General features: G+C 43.7%; 1 long non-coding RNA gene across 1 annotated transcript; it reads right to left on the bottom strand.

The window, feature by feature from the left end:
• Positions 1-212: 212 nt before the first annotated feature.
• Positions 213-6,228, bottom strand: LOC141765999 (uncharacterized). The gene is made up of 5 exons (XR_012593557.1): positions 5,667-6,228; positions 4,637-4,771; positions 705-782; positions 392-598; positions 213-306 (listed from the first exon to the last, which is right to left on the bottom strand). It is a non-coding gene; the product is annotated as an uncharacterized LOC141765999 (long non-coding RNA).
• Between the last annotated feature and the right edge of the window lie 242 nt (positions 6,229-6,470).

Here is a 6,470-nt window from a genome sequence, read left to right as displayed (position 1 = left end):
TTACACCTGTGTTTACCCTGTGATGCTATGTCACAATGGCTGCTGTGAAAAGACCCTGTTAGGTATGAAAAGCTGTGATTGAAAGTCACCTTATTCCACTCTATACCATACCATCACATACACATTATGTATGTCATGGTGTGGTTAATTGGGTGGACCCAAACGCAGGACACTGGCGGGAGACAGAAGAAGTTTAACTGATTTATTGATACGGGTGAAGAGGATCGGCAGATCCGGCTGAGCAGAGTGGATGAACGTGGGCTGGCTTGAGGAGCAGGCAGGCCAGCAGGAGGGCTGGCTGGGATCCTGAAGTACAGGAGAAAAGGATTAGGCCAGACAGCAAACAACACACAAGGAGATCATGCAAAAACTAGAAAACACAAGGACCAACCTGAAACGTAGACGGAACAATCTGGTGAGGACTGGGAGGAAAACCAGGGTTGATATACTGCGGAAGAGTAGATTGCTGACCGGTGTGTGCAGAGCTGGGAGCCTCGAGAGGTGAAGAGCAGATTGATGACACTGTGTTTAGGTAGACTGGGCCCAGGTTGAGAGCAGGACAAGGCCTATTGAAAGAGGCTGGGACACGGGTCTTTAGCTATGGGGTACGACACATGCACAGTGTAACTGGAGCTGCGGTCGTACGTTGCTATTGGCTCACATTTGGCGAGTGCAGACCAGATTGTAATGCGCATATGTTGTACCCCAAAGATATGATGCGTTGATGATGCGTGACATCTCCTCTTTCCACCCTCCTGGCAGCAGGACAGGATGAAACACACCTTTACACACACATAGACAAGCCGGGGACATGGAAGACAAAAGGAGTGGGAAACACAACAGACACAAGCTGGAGCACGACCATGACAGTATATTCTGTACTGGCTTCTTCCAACTCTTCATGGAAACTCTGTGATATTTACACTTATTAAAACACACCACTCCATCAAAAGGAAGTATTTTGTGCATCATTTTAGAACCATTTTCCCAAAAGTCAACCTGCCTCAACAAATTGGACGAAAGATGAGGGAAAATGCTAAAAAGATACATTAAAAAAAATAAAATTGTATTATTATTATTATTGTAAGCTGTCACAGTGTCGCCCTGTAACGGTTTGTGCCTGCCACGAAGTTGCTCCGCTCCTCTCCTGAAATTTAGATTGCTAGCTTATTACAAAAATGGGCACGTTTTTGAAAATGAAAAGACCTGACGAGCAGACACAAACACACAGACACACGCACAATGTTGTTGAATGTAGTTAACTATACTGACAAACAATGCTTCTATTGGAAAAGAGAACTATTGAATCTAATGGAATGATTAGATTTGCGTCGAAAGGAGCCAGTTGAGGTGGTTCGGGCATCTAGCACGGATGCCTCCTGGGCGCCTCCCTTGGGAGGTGTTCCAGGCACGACCAGCTGGGAGGAGACCACGGGGAAGACCCAGGACTAGGTGGAGAGATTATATCTCTACTCTGGCCTGGGAACGCCTCGGGATCCCCCAGTCAGAGCTGGTTAATGTGGCCCGGGAAAGGGAAGTTTGGGGTCCCCTGCTGGAGCTGTTGCCCCCGCGACCCGACCCCGGATAAGCGGTTGAAGATGGATGGATGGATGGATGGAATGATTAAATATTTGAAAGACAAATGTAATTATTATTGCGTTAATAAAAGTAAGGAAATATATTCAGAAGTTTTATATTATTTATTTATTGTTTAAACATTTGCCGTATTATTGTCAATGGGATTTTAAAGACATCTTGCCAAAGGGGGGCCCCGGCCATAAGCTAATGTTATTTGGGGGGTTCTTGGCATGGAAAAGTTTGGGAACCCGGGCTGAAGTGAATATTTACGGCAACATGATGGTGTATGCAGGACTGGCTCAAATACATCTACACAGTGCCCATGTTTATGTTTAATAAAGCATCATGGCAGATCAATTAAACATAGGATCACTTAATTGTTGTTGTTGTTTTCACGGATTTGTTGACATCAAGAAAAATATAGAATATCACCAGACTCATCCTCTAGAAAGTCGACTTGACGCACTTCCTGGTGGATGGTTATTGGACGTTTCAGGTCAACACGAGCACCCAGGTGTCAGCCTCCACATGCAAATGAGAAGCATGTAATTGAAACTGTGGTTTAAGCCACTGTCTTGTTAATCCCTGATCAACGTGTGGAACTAATTGAGGTGCTGTCTGTCAACGCCCCCCTTCTCCTCCTCCTCCTCCACACTCTACGCTCTATCTTACAACTGTCTGAACACAACGTCTGCCAGCTGTGTGTCTCCTTATCAAGGAATGAGTGTTTACAAGCCGTGCCTGCGTGCAGATGTACTGTGGCTGCATGTGCTCATTCCCTCACTGCTTCTATCTTTCATTCGGTTTATCTCTCTTACACACACACACACACGCGCACACTTGCACACACACACAAAGGATGGCCGATTTGCCTGAGTCAGGCCTCTGGCTCACTTGATATTCCCCGATCGATTTCTTTGAAGACAGACACTCATCCCATATCCCTTGTACAAAAATGCCATGCCATTCCTGTTGACGTCATCCAAAAAGTTTCTCAAGGGCCTTTTCATTGTGGCCCAATCAGCTGCGCATGCACAGTATCGTATGATTGCTCTGTATCATATGACAAGTGTCCTCTGGTGTTGGCTTTATCGCTGTGTAAAACCAAAAGGCCAGTAGTCCACCTCCAACAGCCTCACATAGAGTAGGTTCTGAATGTTAACAATGTGCAAAATAGCTTTGGCAGCATTATTGGATCTCCCATGCTTGAGCCAAAGCCCTTGGGCCTAACACTACCCCACCCCCAGGTCCAAGCCCACCCGCCCCTCTTATCCCCCCCGATCCCCGAGGCCCTCTCTCTGGCCCACTTCCTCTTTGCATTACCTCCATCAGGCCGGGCTGCTGACACACTTGTTTAATAATTAAGGCCACGTCCATAATTTCCTCATCCTTGTGGAAGTCCACAAATGGTCTCAGTGAAACTCAGGCCAGTTAAATGTACCTCTTTACCTCGGGCCACTGACAGCCCTACATCACTGTATAGTGATACGGAGCAGATGATGCCATCCAGCGAAGGCGGTGGTGGATGGATCAGAAGGAACGAGTTCATCATGAATTACCCACTCGTCTTTTTATCACTTTATCCAATTTCCATTGACGTAGACACACTCACACATCCTGTGGTGGAGTGTCTGCCATCACACCGTATTCTAGGAATAATGCATGACGGAGTACATTAACTATAAAACAAGCATCGATATGTCTGATTGTCCGCCGTCCCTCCGTGTGCCCATAAAACAATCAATCTATAAACTGATGAGTCCATCTATTCATCCACTCATCCGTGAAAAGAAGCAGCGCTGGAGAGTCTACAGCCGTGCTAGCAGCTCTGTGAGGCTGCACTTTGGCACGGCGGTGCTTCATGCTAAAGGCTAACATCAGCATGCTAACATGCTCATCATGACAATGCTAACATGTTTAGCGGGTATAATGTTTACCATGTTCACCCTCTTAGTATAGCGTGTTAGAAAGCTAACACTAATTAGAGCTAAACAAAGTACAGCTGAGGCTGATGGGAGAGTCATTTTTTGCAGGTTTTTGGTCATAAACATGTATATAAGAAGTGGACGGAGCCCCCGTGACATCACCCATTGGTTTGTGGACTGCCGTTTTGAAGCCTTGAGTTCGACATTTTGGCCGTCGCTATCATGGTCTAGTCTAGTTTTCTCTCAGAACACTTGAATTACAATATGCTGAAAGGTTATTTTGGATTTTTTGCCCAATGATGCCAAAAAATGTCTGCCTACTGAAGATTTAAAGTTGTATGAAAACACGGACAACTCCCAGACCGCACAACGCCGTGGTACATCCTGTCAATCACAAGGTAGCCACGCCCTAAAGCATACCCTGCTTTATGGTCTATTTGACTCTAAATGGGACCATAATTTACTAAATGAACATCATGCTGTATTGAAGAAGACTTGAAACTAGCGATTGAGACTATAAACTCATGTTTACAATGTTTACAAAGGGTAATTTCCTCATAGACTTCTATACAATCTGACTTCTTTTTGCAACCAGAGGAGTCGCCCCCTGCTGGCTATTAGAAAGAATGCAAGTTTAAGGTACTTCAGCATTGGCTTCACTTTTCAGACCCGGAGGTTGCCGTCTGGTTTTTGGTCATAAACCATGGATAAATTAAAAGATTTGACCCTATGATGGCGCTAGATTAAAGATTTAGTAATGAATTACAATTAATCCTGAGGGAAACATGAATGTCTCAACCTAATTTCATGACAATCCATCCAATAGTTGTTGAGACATACTCAAAAACACAAAAGTCAACCACATGGTGGTGCTAGAGGAAAATTCAGACAATCAACAAAGTCAGTAGGATTCATCCTCTGGGGACCATGAAAGCGTGTGTTTAATTTTACAGTAATGCATCCAATAAAGTATTCCAGTCTGGATCAAAGTGGTGGATAGATCGGCCCTCATCTCTGGAGCCACGCCACTAGCATGGCTAAAAAAAGCAGAAATATCTCACCCTAATGTTCAGTTAGTTTAAGATCTAAGTACTGACAATTAATTACTTGTTTATGGATGTTTTCTTTCCTACCATCTCTATCTCTCCAGTAGCCGTGGTAGAATCTGTTATCAATGCTCCAGTCTGGATGTGTCCTTGTGGTATCAGGCGATGTGGATCTCAGTTTACATGCTCCTCCTGCCCAGTGTGCAGTGTCAGCGTGCTTGTCTGGGGGAGAAAATTCAAAACTTAACATCAACGAAAACCGGCGCTGTGACCTTCCCGCTTCAATTACATCACTGCACAGGGCGAAAGGAGGCTGGCAAATACAAAACCACAAGAGGATATCACCATGAACCGTGAGGGCCATGCTGAGATCCACATGCTGACTGCAGTCTGAAGCACCAGCAAAGGTCACTGTAATGCTGGAGAGGTTGTTGATACCGTCAGGTTACTCTTTTAAAAGGAGTAGTTCGTCATTTGGGGAAATTGTTTTTCTTGGCAAGAGTTATATGAGAAGATTGACTGACCATTCTCATGTCTGTCAGGCTGTTCTCATACACCATTCGTAGCTTTACCTATGAAAAGTAATGCACTGTAATTCATATACATCCCACAAAATCAATTTGTATGTAATCAACGTAATTGTGAACAAGGAAGTATAAAGAGCGGCAAACGTCATGTAGGGAGGAGGTCGGGGTGGATCAACAATCACCAGACTTTCGCCCAGGAGAACGACGCTCGTACCCCGTGTGAAACCAGAAGTCAGCGTTGATTTATTTGTCACGTAACATCCATACTTAAGTTACGAATTTCTGAGTTATTTTAACTCAAACTACGATCTATTCCTGAACCTAACTAAGTAGTTTTGTCACGTAACTTCCGTACTTAAGTTACGTCACTTCTGAAGTTATTTGAACACAAACCACAATCTTTTCTTAAACCTAATAAAGTATTTTTGTCGCCTAAACCTAACCAAGTTGATGTTTTCCTAAACCTAACTTAATCGTTTTATTTTGAAAAGACTGGAGCGGAAATTGACACGTCCGTCAAGTGTTGCTGGACATTCGTAGGAAAACACATGAAAAATTAGGAAAAACGTTTCGTAAGAAATCATACGAACCGTTGTATGAGGATACGTCGTGTCTCTACGTTAAACATGAAGCTACAGCCATCAGCTGGTTCGCTTAGCTTAGCTTAGCACAAAGACTGGAAACAGGGGGAAACAGCTAGCCTGGCTCCATCTAAAGAGCTAATTAACACTAATCGGATACATGACGCTGCATAAAACCACAACTTGTCATTTTTACACTCAAGTTTTTCTACAGATTAAAGAAACAACATACAATGTGTTAATTAGTGAGCTTTAGTGGTGCTGGTAGGCTTGTTTTGTTACCTAAGCTCGTCCAGCTGTTTCTCCTTGTTTCCAGTCTTTAAGCTAAGCTAACGGCTACTGGATCCAGTTTAACATTTACCGTATAGATATGAGAGTAATATCAATCTTTTAATTTGTCACATATTCCCCAAAATGTCGAACTATTCCTTTACAGCCCATTTGAATGACACGATAATGCCCAAGGGATCTAGTGTGCAATAAGAGCGCCTTCTTGCTTTTGGCGTGACATTTGTACGCCATGTCTGGACTGACTGCAAAGTAAACGCATCCAGGTAAATATGCTAGAGCTAGTGACATAGAATAAAAAGCGAGAAAGGCCGCTTATGACGGGCGACGGGGGAGGTGGACAGTTCAAATGGTTTTGTTTTGTAAGTTACGAAAGTGAGTGTGTTTTAGTGACGTTAGAGACGTGTTTTTCCGTACTTATATTACATTGTTTCCATACGTATTTTAGTTAGTTTATGTACTTATTTTAAGCCCAACCATTACGGTTTCCCTAAACCTAACTAAGTGGTTTTGTTGCCTCAACCT

The sequence above is a fragment of the Sebastes fasciatus genome, chromosome 4 (assembly GCF_043250625.1).
Source record: "Sebastes fasciatus isolate fSebFas1 chromosome 4, fSebFas1.pri, whole genome shotgun sequence".
In the NCBI taxonomy this organism is placed as follows: Eukaryota; Metazoa; Chordata; class Actinopteri; order Perciformes; family Sebastidae; genus Sebastes; species Sebastes fasciatus.
The sequence above is the reverse complement of the archived record's forward strand: the minus strand, read 5'-3'. Positions and strand labels throughout refer to the sequence as shown.